The sequence below is a fragment of the Macaca thibetana genome, chromosome 1 (genome assembly GCF_024542745.1).
Source record: "Macaca thibetana thibetana isolate TM-01 chromosome 1, ASM2454274v1, whole genome shotgun sequence".
Lineage (NCBI taxonomy): Eukaryota > Metazoa > Chordata > Mammalia > Primates > Cercopithecidae > Macaca > Macaca thibetana.
In genome coordinates this window covers 26,544,410-26,556,738 of record NC_065578.1, presented here as the reverse complement: position 1 = coordinate 26,556,738, position 12,329 = coordinate 26,544,410, and the positions used below count along the sequence as shown (strand labels likewise).

Sequence of the window (12,329 nt, the reverse complement as noted above, 5' to 3'; positions counted from 1 at the left end):
CCAGAAAGTCGCAGCCCCTTTGGCTAATCCCCTGGTTCCCTATTCCACTCCCATTCCGCTCTGAGACCCCGCCCCTTCACTCCCACTCGCAACCTCCGCTCGAACCAGAGCCCCCCGGTGGAGACAAGGAACACGGGGACCATTCGTAACTCTTGGGGAGGATCTGCGCCCGTTGGTAAACGAGGACGCGCCCCAGTCAGACGCGCCCCAAGCACGGGGTCCGCGGGGCTCCCGGCCGCGCCGTCGGAGCACCCGGCGCGGCCCCGCCCTCCCCGCGCGCGGAGCGGCCGGGGCGGGGACTACAAGTCCCGGCGTGCCGCGCGTGCGCTCCCCCCTAGGGTTCCGGATGGTGAGCGGCGAAGGTAAGGCGAGCTCGCAGAGGCATCGGCGGCGGCGGCGGAGACGGAGAGAGGCAGGCAGGCAGGGCGAGGGCGAGAGACGGAGGGAGGGAGCGAGCGAGGCGGACCAGACAGACAGACAGGCGGGCGGGCGGGCAGAGCGAGCCACCCGCCAGGCTGCGCTCAGCCCCGCTCGCAGCGGAGAGAGCAGAAGGCAGGAGGAGGGAGGGGAGGAGGGGGAGGGAGGGAGAGAGGGAATCCAGCTACCACCACCCAAAGCCAGCGTCTGCTTTCTGTCCTCATTTCCTTTTCCCACCCAGCTTGGAGAGCAGAGAAAGGCAGAGAGAGCGAGAAATAGAGACAGTCTGAGAGACAGACAGACAGCCAGAGAAAGCGGGAGGGAGGAGGGCGGAGGAGGAGGAGGAGGAGCAGGAGGACTACGCGGGGCGCGTTCCCTCCCAGGTTTGCAATTGGGGGGGTGGGGGCGGGGGTGTCCAGGGCTGGGAGAGTGTGTGCGCGGCGGGAGGGCGAGGGGAGCGCAGAGAGCGAAGGAGTGATCGAGGTGGGGGGGCGCCGCGGGAGCGGGGGGCCGTGTCCAGCGGAGTTAGCGGCGGAGAATGTGAGCCGAGGCGCGAGCCATGCTGTCAGCGACGGCGGGCGGCTCAGGGCTCTTCCACGACTCCTCTCCTCAGCAGCCGGGCGCCCGCGTCGCTGCCACCGCCGGAAGACAGACGCCCCCTAAAACCCCTCGCCTGGCTCGGACCCACGGAGCCGGCAGCCCAGCACTCCGGTGAGTGGCGCCTCCTCCCCAGCCCTAGACCCCCGCTGGGGACCGGCCGGCCGGGCTCTTTTGTGCAGCGCACGGTGGGGGGGGCCCGCGTCCCCCGGTCCGGTCCGCTGGACCCGGTGGCTGCGGTGCCCGCGGTGCGATCGGTCTTTGTTTCCACCGGGGCCCGCGGCTCGGCTGGGCTCGGCTCGAAGCCTGGCAGGCAGCGCCGGGAAGGGGGAGGGGGAGGTGGACGGGGAGGGGGGGGCGGGGAGGGGGGGTTCTCGGGTTTCCTGGCCGCCCCGCGGCTCCCCCGGCTCGGGGGCGAGGTGCGCGCCCAGCGCTGCCGCGCGCCCCCTCCTCCTTCCCCCTCCCTCCGCCTTTGGATTTAAAACTGCAATTTGCTCTCCAGCTTGCTGAGAATGTGGGGGGGGGGAATGAAGGGGGGACCGTGGGAGCGGAGAACAAGGCTGGATTTTAGGATCGGCGCTGGGAAAAGGGGAGACTGCGGAGGGAGGAGCCCCTCCCCTCCAACCCCCAAATCCCTAGGATCCACTGGCTCTCGGGGAGTTGAGGGGCGGGGACCTAATGACCCGGAGGGGGTGTGGGGCGGAGGAGGGATTTGGGGGCGGCTAGGGCTGAAGGGGTTGGGCCGCGTGCCCGGTTACCTGGCGAACAAAGTCGGCTCACTTTTGCATAAATAAATAAATAATCGCCTATCAATGCGTTTCCTCTGGGGCTCTGATTGAATCGGCCCCCTCTTCCCCAGGGGGTGGGGTGCTGAGTGACAGCTGTCAGCCCCCTAGGCAGGGAGCTGGGGTGAATTGCTGAATCTCTGCTTGCTGGTTGAGGGCGCCTTCCCCTGCTGGGTCTGGGTCCCCGGGCAGAGCCAGAGGGGCAGGGGGCTGGCTCTGAGTCTAGGAAATAACCTTGTTTCCTGTTCTACAGGAAAAGGGACAGCAACCCAGAGTTTGGGGGCTGGGGATGAGGACTGATGGGAGCTTGGGGGGGTTCCCCAGCAGCCTGACCCCCCAGCCTCCTGCCAGGCGAAGGGGCCAGCTGAGGGAGGAAGGATGTGGGCCTTGCTGGCCGGAGGCGGGAGCTGGGGCTGTCCCTGAGGCGGGCAGCGGGCACAGAGCGGGAGGAGGGAGAGAGAGAAGCGGGGGCGGGAATTCTCTACCGCAGACCCTGGGGGCCAGGGCCAGATGTGGAGGGGTGGGGAGTCTCCCCTCCCTCCCAGCTTGGGGGCCCTGGGGCTGGGCTGGGAGGGGCTGAGCCTGGTGCCCTCGGTTCTGCACCAGTGCCTGACTGGCAGGGCCAGCTGAATTTGGGCCCAGGCGTCACCCTGGGAGGCAGGGCCGGACTGCACCAGCCTGGTCCCTGAGCACAAGGAGGGACCCTTGGGGGGCCTGTGCCTGTCTGGCTGGGCAGGCGTTTCCCGCCGGACCAGTTGGTGTCAGGCGGGACTTGGCCCCAGCTCCCTGGGCAGAGCTCAGGGTGTGAGGACAAGCTTTGCCTCCGGGTCAGGGTGGCCACATTTTGTCCGCTGCTGCTGTCGCCGCCGGCTGGGCGGGGGCATGTGCCCGGGCCTGGGCAGAGTCCTGCCAGGGGCATTTGGGGTGTTTCTATTGTTGGCTTGTTCCTGTTCCGTGTGGCCCGGTGTGTGTGACTGTGTGAGCTGGGGCTGTAAGTGAAAGATTACCAGTCTGTCTGTCCCCCAGCCTGGCGTGGGGGGGGGCAGGCAGGCTGGGTTGTGGGGGGACCCCCCAGGTGGCATGTGCATGCTGCTTGCCATCTCCCTCCTTTGAGCAGATGTATATTTATTTTTATAGTAATGGAAAATCAAACTGGATAGTAAGTTGAATTCATTTTTTTCTCCTGCTGTGTCAATAGTTGGAGTAATCCCCAGAGACTGGTGAACTTCTGGCCCCAGAGCTCCCACTCTTCAGGGGTTGCAAAGACCAGTGAGGGCATGAGCTTTGGGGGACCAGTGGCCACCAGCCCAAACCAGTGACTTGTCCTTCTTCATCCGGCTTTGGGGCAGATGCCCAGGTGGGCAGGCATTGCCCCCTCCCCAGGAATCCCCCACAGCCCAAGGTGTAGCCTGGCCTTTCTAATCTGGTCAGTGCCTAACTGTGCCCAAGCCCTCAGGGACATTCCCCTGGTGGGCTCTCTCCTCCATCTGGGCTCCCGGCCCACGTGCTGATATTTATTTTCTGTAGTAAAATCCATTTTTAATGCCGTTACTTTTGAAATAATATAGAGAGAAACAAATGTGATGTGTTTAAGTTGCCCTCTGTGAGTTTTTAATGTGATCTATGGCTGAGGTAGTGATGGAAAGAGCTGTTGGGCTTGGAGAAATTTGGTGTCATAAAGAAAAAGAGCTAGCTGTTTATTATTGTTGCTGGGCTGGGGGGTCTGGAACAGGGTCGTGGGGGCAGGGAGCCCCTACCACCCTCAGGCGCTGTGAATGGACAGCATAGCTTCTCAGTTTCAATGCATGAGGATTCTGGGGTTATTTTGCATTGCTCCCCAGCCCTTGATGGGGCCTTTGGGGAAGGGGTTTGGGAGCTGGGGGACTTTGTTAACCCCCACTGCATGTACTTAGATCTGGGCTGGGAGGCTTCTGGAACCCCCTGCTGAGCTAAGTGGAGGTGAGGTGTACAGTAGGGAAGTTGGACTTGGACTCAAAAGATTAAAAGATGGGGTCTCCACCTGATTGCTATGGTTGTGCTGGAGGCTTGAGGGGCAGACTGCCCCTGGCAGAAGACATTTGGGTAGGGGGAGCTGTTCTGGACTGACAGAGCCCCAGAGGGACATTGTTGTTCTCCAATCAGCCTGGAGCATTGACTTTGAACCACTCCCTCCTCTATGCTTCTGTTCCCCATTGGACAGGGGCTTCCTCCAGGCAAACCTGATCTCCCTCATTTCCCCCTTCCCCTCTCTGTCCCACCCCCAGGTCAACTTCAATTTTTTTTTTTTTTTTTGGTTTGTAGAACACAGAGCTCTGTGTCTCATGCCAGCCACCCAAGACCAGGGGGTGCCACGCCTGCGTACCAGATGCCCAGGCCCTTCTGGTCTGGCTTGGTGAGGTCAAGCAGACTCACTATTATGGGATGGAGCCCAGCTCTGTCTCTGGGTCCCCTGGGTCTCTTGGGACAGAGTGGGGAGGTGGAAGCCAGGATGGAGTGGAGCTGGGGACTATGGGAGGAAGCAAGGGTAACATTGTTGCTAATGCCAGCAGATGGGCCCCCCCCACAGGGAGGGGGGTGGGGGCATGGGGAGGAGAGACCCACAGCCACATGCATGGTGAAGAGAGAGAAAGATGGAGACCAAAGCCAGTGATGAGAGTGAAAGAGAAAACAGGCAAGAAGAGCTGGGATTACAGCCCCTGGAGGTGGGGGCCGGGGATCAAGAAGGCCTGGGAATATACCACTCCCCACCCTGGAGCCAGAGAAGAGGCAGCACTGAGGGCCTCTCACCCAGGATCAGATTCTGGGGTTGTTTTTGGAGGAGAGACAAGCAGATGTTTGGGAAGAGGGAGGACAGGTGGGGGTCGGGGAGAGAGAGAGACTTTCACAGGAGGAGGGAAATGGGGAGACAGAGGGATTCCAGGGTTTTCGACAAATGCTTCTGGTCCCAGGGTAGCATCTCCCCTCTGCCCTCCCCAAATGCCTGGAACACAGCTGAGCTTTTATTGGGACCTGGGGGGGCGTGGCCTGTGGCAGGTACTGCACACTACAGGTTGTCAGGTGCTCTGTGCCAGAAGACACCCAGGTTATAAAAGTGGGAAACATTAGGGTTCCAGAGTTGCCAGGAGCATCATCCAGTTGGACACCCCCCAGTTGTTTGACAAGAGAAAGCCAAGTCTAGGGAGAGGAGCCACTTGCCCAGTGTGGGGGTCACAGATACCTTTGGCAAGGCCAGGCTGGGATCTGGTCTGTTTGTACTCCACCTCACTGTAGTTAGAGAATTAGAACAGCTGCAGGGGGCCTCCTGGGAGCGGAGGGGGCTGGAGCCTGGGGAGAGAAGCAGGCGGGCACCCTTGCGGCCAGAGCCCCCCCAGGGGAGGGGGAGGCGCCGCTGCTGCCGGGAGAGAGAGGGAGGGAGGGGAGAGAGGAGGGGAAACAGTGAGTCAGGCTTCCAAGAGCTGAGGATGAGAGAGCCAGAGCTGGGAGGGAGAGGGCAGGGAGGGCTGCTCAGAACGGGGGAGAGGGAGGGGGCCCAACCAGGGGCAAGGAGAGCTTGAGAGGGAGGGAGCCAGCCCCTGGCCCTGGCCCTGGCCCAGTGGAAGGGCTGTGTGGAGGGCGCAGCCAATACGGACTTTGCCCGTGGTAGGTCAGGAAGGAGCCTGATTCTGCCCCTGCAGCATCTCTTCTTTCCTCATTTATGATCCTATCCCTGGGTCTCAGGAGGGAGGACACAGTCATCCCTTCCTCTTGGGCCTCAGTTTCCCCATCCACTGTGGGATTTGGACTGTGAGCTATTGGAGAGGGAGTGGGGGACAGGGATAAAGTAGCCAGGAAGAATGTTGAGGGATGCTGTCTGAAGCTGCTGGCTTTGTGACGGGGGCGCTGTCACCGGTGCAAGGTAGGGTGCTGGTCTCTGCGTTCATGTCATGACGGTGGGTACTGGTGTTGGGGGGCGTGGGCAGGTGGTGCGTACTGGGATGCACTGTATATATGTGTGTGTGAGGTGCTAGACTCAGGATGGCCAGTGCCTAGACAGGGCCAGGGTCACTACATAGCCACAACCAGCCTCCACCATTGTGGGAGTGACACTGGTTTGATCCCCCCATGTCCCTATGGGTTGATGGAGGTGGGAATGGCCCCAGTGCAGTTGGCAAGAACAACCCCTCGTGCCTGGAACTGGGACCAGAGCAGGAGGGGTCCCCAGGGACTGCCTGGAAACGAGTAGGGAAGGAGCCCCCCTCCAGCCCAGCTGACAGGAAGCCCTGGCTCCCAGCCCCTCCTTCCCCCAAGGCCTGGCCTCTCCTGGCCCCTCCCTCCTGGATCCCAGCATCTCTTCCATTGGCCAGGGGATGAGGAAGGTGGGCATCAAGGATCCCTCTCCTGCGGGGCCTGGCTCTGAGGGCAATGGTGAAGTGAGAGTAAAGTGAGGCCCTGCCTCCCTCTAGCCCCCTTCCAGCCCCCCTCCACCACACACGCAAACCCAACTGCAATGAGGCCCTGTTTTCTCTCCTCTTCTGCTCTGGGGTCCTTGGCCTGGGAGCCCAAGGGAGGGGCCGCTTCTGCAGCTGGCTGGCCCCGAACTCCCAATTCAGCCCAGCTGCTACTGAAGCTTCCAGAAGCTGCAGCTCTGCACCCCTTCCCCACCCCCTGAGCCAGGAGAGGCCTTGCTGACCTGGGGGAGGGTGCCTTGGGGAGCGAGTGGGCACCCTTGGAAGGACTAACACAGACAGCCAGACAGATGGGTGGTGGAACAGATGGACAGAGACACCCACACACAGACAGACGGAGAGAGACGGACAGATGGACTGGGACAGGGAGAGACGGACAGACAGAGGTGCCGGCAGAGAGGAGGAGGCAGAAAAATGGAAGACAGAGACTTAGAGACAAGAAAGGAGACAGGGTGACTGAGATTGAGAAGGAGAGAGATGGGGAGGCTGAGAGACAGGAAGAGATAAAGAAAGGGGGAAACCCAGACAGACAGAGAGAGAGAGGGAGGGAAAGGGAGGGAGGAGAGACTGGAGGCTACAAACCACAAACAGGGATTTGATGAGAATCTGGAAGGTGTTTTCTCCCTCTTCCCTCCCCAAACCCCCAGGCCAGCCAAGTCTCCATTCCTTCCACCCCCGGCTCAGCTTCCAGCTGCTAAAGAGGTCAGGGAGAAAGAGCAAGAGAGAGAAGCCGCCCAGAGCCCCTTGCTCCCTGCTCCTCTTTTCGTAGAGGAGGGGTTGCTGAGAGGCCTGCAGCCCTGACCCCTCCACCAGTTGCAGATGTGTACCTCTCCTGTCTTGGGAAGCACCCCCTCACACTCACCTGGGGGATGTCCCTTGTATAAACGCAGCCCCCATGGCCACACCTGTCTACACAGGCCCTGCGTCTCTCTCTGTCTCTCACACACACACACACATTTGTGACATGTAAATCTCTACCCGCACACTCATTCTACGTTTCACGAACATAACTGGTGAACACGCACCTGTGCTTCTTTCCCCGTACGGGTGTTGACTCACAGGCCCTGTCATGGGTCTCAGGACATGTTATCACACCCTCACACATACAGTGGCAGTCACACCAGAGCACAGAGAACCTGCCCCTGCCGCCCGCCCCCCCCCCCGCCCCGCCATACTCTGACCCAGCTGGCAGGGTGGGGAGGCAGAAGGTCCTCTCAGTTGGTGAGAGCCCTTCTGGGAAGCTTCAGGGCCTGGCCTGGACACCGAGAAATGCCCAGTGGGTTGGGTAGTGGGGAGCTGTCTCAAAGGTGGTAGGGCATGTGTGTATAAACATGTGCTTGCATGTGCAGGTAGAAGAGATGGCGAGTGTCATGGAGTGTGACAGAGACTGGGTGTATGGGAGATAGGATATGGGTGTGACAAGGAGCTCCAAGGTGTGTGGAGTGTGTGGCTGTATGTGTGAGAATGACTTGTCAGGTATGTATGTGTGGATGCACATTTATGTGATAGGTGTGTGTGTGTAAGATGGGTGTGTGTAACTGCAGGTTTTGCAGGGTGGGGTATGTGTGATGGGGGTACAGAGACGAAGGTTTAAGGGCATGGGGCAAACTGCACTGTGAGGGTGCAGTGGCAGGCATGCATGTGGGAAGGTGTATGAATGCATGTGAGTGTAGGGACTGCAGATATGAGGGTGTAGTTCAGGTGTGAGGCTGGGAGCCTGTTGCCTAGATTGGAGCAGTGTTTGCCAAGGCCTGAGTGCTACCTGAACAGGAACATCCAGCACAAGCATGTGGGAAGGGGCCCCTGGCCTGGAAGTTGGGCACTGACCCACACAGATGCACAAGGACAGACATACCCGCCCCTGTCCTCCCTCTTCCTCTCTCCTGGCGTCAGTGGTTTTTAAAGGAGCCTCCGTGAGGACTGTTTGCTGTGCAATTCCCCCACCCCCAGCCTGTGTCTCTTCAAACACAGTGATGCCCTCCAGGCAGATTTGTGGAGGCTCCTGCCTCGACCATCTGAAGGCAGATGGGTGGGCTCAGATCTGCTGCTGCCCCCCAGGGAGCGAGGAGGCAGCTCCGCTCCTTGGGCCTGGGCACAGGCTGAGACAGATGGACTGCCTGTCTCAACACCCCCGCACAGGCACCCCATACCATAGGGGTTCTAGCGGGTAGCCCCCAGTTAGGCCCCGGAGTGAAGGCCAGGACGCTGCCCTTCATTCTCCCAGAGGGGCATCCCCCCTAACACACACACACACCCTGCAGCTCCATCACCTCTCTGGGGCACAGGGACTCAATTACAGCTCCCAACACCTTCTAAATAGACGACTGCCCCGTATACACACTCACAGCTCTAACACCTAAAACACAACTGATCCACCTACAACACCCAGCCCACACACTTCCACACACACTCTACATACAGACACCCCCCGACATCCAGCTACCTCACATACACACACCCCCAAACACACAACCACCATGTGATTACCCACACACCTGCAACACCTCCCCAACACCAGAAACCCGGTTACAGCCCTCATACCTGCCCACGCATGGACCATAGCCCGTGGCACATCTCTGATATCAGAGACCCATTCTTCCCTTCCCACGTACAGAGGGACCTCAGGTCTCTAACACCTCCCCAGACCCTTGCAGGTACCCAGTTAAAATCCCAATAACCTTTCCAGAGACACTCCCCAGCTCCTCCCCAAAACCACAGTGCATCCTCCACCCACCACAACACCTTTCCAGGCACATGTTCACAGCCCTAGTACTTAAAACCCAGATTTTTATGATCCCCCAATACATCCCTAAACACCCCAACACACATACACACACACACACACACACACACACACACACACACACACACACACAGAGCTCCCACACCCTCAGCATATCAACCGCCTGTCCAACCCCAACACTTTGCCAGATACACCCAGGACCCAGCTACAGCCCTGCTACCTTCCCACTGACTCACACCCTCAAAGCCCTGACACCTCCCCAGACACACACACTCTGCCCACAGCCCCCACCATTTCTCCCAACTATAGCTCAGCACTTCCCCAAACACCGGTATCGTCTCCTATACCTTTCCAAACATACAACCTCCCCCTACAACACACATACACTCACTGCTTCAAACACCCACTCAAACAAGAACACCCTCTGTAGCCACAACATTTGCCTCAAACACACAGAGACATGGCTTCAGTTATAGTATATCTCCAACAGATCAGGCCCTGAATCTTCTGATACCTCCCGAAGCTTGCACGTGCACATGTGCACACTGCCCCCTGGATCCCAGCACCTCCTCGACAGGCAGTCCTAAAGGCCCGGCCCCACCACTCCCCAGACGATCTCAGCTCCAGTACTTTCCTCAGCCACCTAAGGGCCCAGGGACACCCCTACACCTCTCCAAACACCCCGATACCACACCTGTACACAAAGACATACAGCCTCAGCAAGTCACAACCCTGCACCCGTTCTGTGCTCTGCCTGCACCCCACGGCACCCTGTCACATACCCCGCCTAATTCTTCTGCAACCCTCACTCCCACCGTTGGCACATTCCAGCACACCCTCTCCCCCACCTTGTTCCCCTAGACAGCCTCAGCCTGTCACACACATTGCTCACTCTTGTGTGCTCTCTCTCTCTCTCTCTCTGCTGCCCAGGCCTCCCCCTCTTCCCAGAGCCTCCTCTGCCTGGGGAGGCATCTCCACCCCTTCACCGCCCCAGGCTCTTCATTCCTGGACAGTGAGGCTGGACATCTGGTTCAAAGCTGCCCCACCCAAGACCCTGTGCTCTGGGCACCCTGGCCTGGGCTTGAAGGTTTGGGGCCCCTTTGGGGTGGGGGCAGAGCCCGTTGGCACCTGGTCACCCTGGTCTTTCAGCCAGGAAACTCTCAGTACCCAGCCCTGCCCTGGCTCTGGCATGTATGTGGGAGAGGGGGACAGGGGGAGTTGCCCCCAGCCTACACTTTTTCAAGTGCTTGCCAAATCACTGCCCCCTCCCCCAACCCCTTGGCTCACCTGAGAGGGACATGGGGCCTGGGGCTTCAGGGAGAGGGATGGGGAAGGTGCTGGATTGACACTACCCCCCACCACCAAATCCAGGCTGCGGGGCTTGGTCTCCCTGGGAGTCAGTTCCGACAGTGAAGGTTACTTTACTAGATGCATGATTTTAAACGGAATCTCCACCATCTGTTCCACCCCCTAATTACAGATGCACAGAATCCGCCTCAGAGGGCAGCATGAGGGGAGTGATTTAGAGGCTGAGCTGCTTCTGCCTGCATTAGGACTCGGGAGATAGGGGGGCTCTGGGTATTGCTCACAGCCCCAAATCCCTTCTCTTTCCTAGGGGTCCCTCGTGCCTCCTCTCTTGCCGAGGGAAGGCTCACAGAGGGGCTCCACTGACCCCCAAGACCCGAAAGAGGAAGCAATGGCAGTGCTGTGGGAAGGGTCCCCAAGACATCGCCTGTGTCCCAGTCCAGCAAGTCCTGGGATGCAGGCTCCATTAGGGCCTTAAAAAATTCAGTGAATCGATCTCCTGCCTGCCTCTTGTGCCCTGGGGAGCCACAGGCACTGGCTTAGTCCAGCTGTCTGCCCACCCTGGGGGTAGCAGGGATTGGTGAGATAGGGAGGGGTTCGGAGCAGAGGTGGGGCAGCCAGGTTCTGGCAGCAAAGCCCACGGGCAGGCATGCCAAGATCCACCGGGGGTGTTTGCACATATGTGCCCATCCGCCCTGGCGCAGCTGGCATGCCTGACCCCAGCTGGAGCCATGGCTGTGGGACTGGGGCAGCACCAAGGGCCAGAGGGAATGGGCCGGGGCCTGGGCCTTAGAGGGTTCTGAGGGACACAGGGCTACACCCTGAGAATGGGTCCATCTTTGCCCATGGACACCAGGGACCTGGGTCCCAGCCTGCCTGGGGGTAGTGGCGGCGGCAGCAGTGGGCACACTGCGGTAGACTCTGGAGCATTCACTGCAGGGAGAGAGGTTGGGCTGGAGGAATTTTAAAGATTGCTGCAGGCAGGAGGGTCTCTGGAACCCTGTGGAGCGGGCAGTCATGCAGAAGTAATCCTATCGCTGCCTGCCTGGAGGAGTGGAGGGGGAGGGGAGGGACGGAGCTGCTCCCCCTTCCCCACCTCAGCCCCTGCCCCAGCCAGCCCTGGAGGGAGCCCGGGACCCTAGGGGCCTTCCCTGAGGAGGCACCGTGTCTTCTCCGTTCCACCGAGGCCTGTGCCCCCTGGAGGGGCAGCACCGCAGCTGTTGCTCAGTTCTTTGCTCTGGGTTTTATAAATAATGCAGCTTGGAGGTGGGGCCAACTCTGCCCCTGGTCACCTTGGGTCACCCAGTATGGCACCTCCAGCTGGCAGTTCTTTGGCAGAGCCCCTCTCCTGTCCAGCCTGTGCCTCCTCATCTGCTGTGTGAGCTTGGGCCAGGGGCCCAGCCTCTCTGAGCTGGGCCCAAGGTAGAGGAGTGTGGAAGAACCCAGAAACCCTGGTCCTTTCGTCCCACCCCCAGCCCTCACAGGTTAACCGGCAGCCGACTCAGCCAATCCGGGCTGGAGAGGGATGGCCTGTCTACAGGGCCTCCTCCGTTCCGGCCCCTCCATTTTGCAGATGGAGTAACCGAGTCCAGAGGGGCGCAAGGGTGGTTAAGGCCAGCCAGCTGGGGAGCCCCCTCCTTCCTGCCCCATTCTGCTGTCACTCAGGCTCTTCTCAGCCTCAGCTCAGCTAAGCTAAGAGCAGGGCCTGGGGGGGGAGGGCGGGGGATGTTTGGGAAAGTGGTTGCGGCTGAGAGGTTGCCATGGCGATGCTGCAGGATGCCGAGCTGAAGTGGGGGTCCTACAGGGTCTCTGGGGCCCCCAGCTCTGCACCCCTGTGGTCTTCTCCTCCCCATCTCCTGTCCCCCACCCAGATGTCTGTCAGGCGGCTCTGGTGACAGGCTGGGTGGGTGACAGGTGGTGCAGGTGATGGGCTGGGTGGGTGACGAGCTGGGTGGGTGACAGGTGGTGCGGGTGCGAGGCAGGCAGGTGACAAGCTGGGTGGTGACGGGCTCTGCGGATGACAGGCAGGGGGTGTGG

The 12,329-nt window shown here is 60.3% G+C and overlaps 1 protein-coding gene across 6 annotated transcripts in view; it reads left to right on the top strand.

Moving 5' to 3' along the window:
- The first annotated feature begins 317 nt into the window (after nucleotides 1–317).
- The window catches only part of AHDC1 (AT-hook DNA binding motif containing 1), a 70,749-nt gene continuing 58,737 nt past the window's right edge, over nucleotides 318–12,329 (top strand). For 2 of the 6 annotated variants that reach the window (XM_050794343.1, XM_050794351.1), the window contains exons 1-2: nucleotides 338–800; nucleotides 1,034–1,128. The gene's annotated coding sequence lies outside the window, so the exon portion shown is untranslated. Of the gene's footprint in view, nucleotides 801–1,030; nucleotides 1,129–12,329 lie in introns of all 6 variants that reach the window. The other 4 variants (XM_050794359.1, XM_050794340.1, XM_050794367.1 and 1 more) reach the window with 4 other exon arrangements.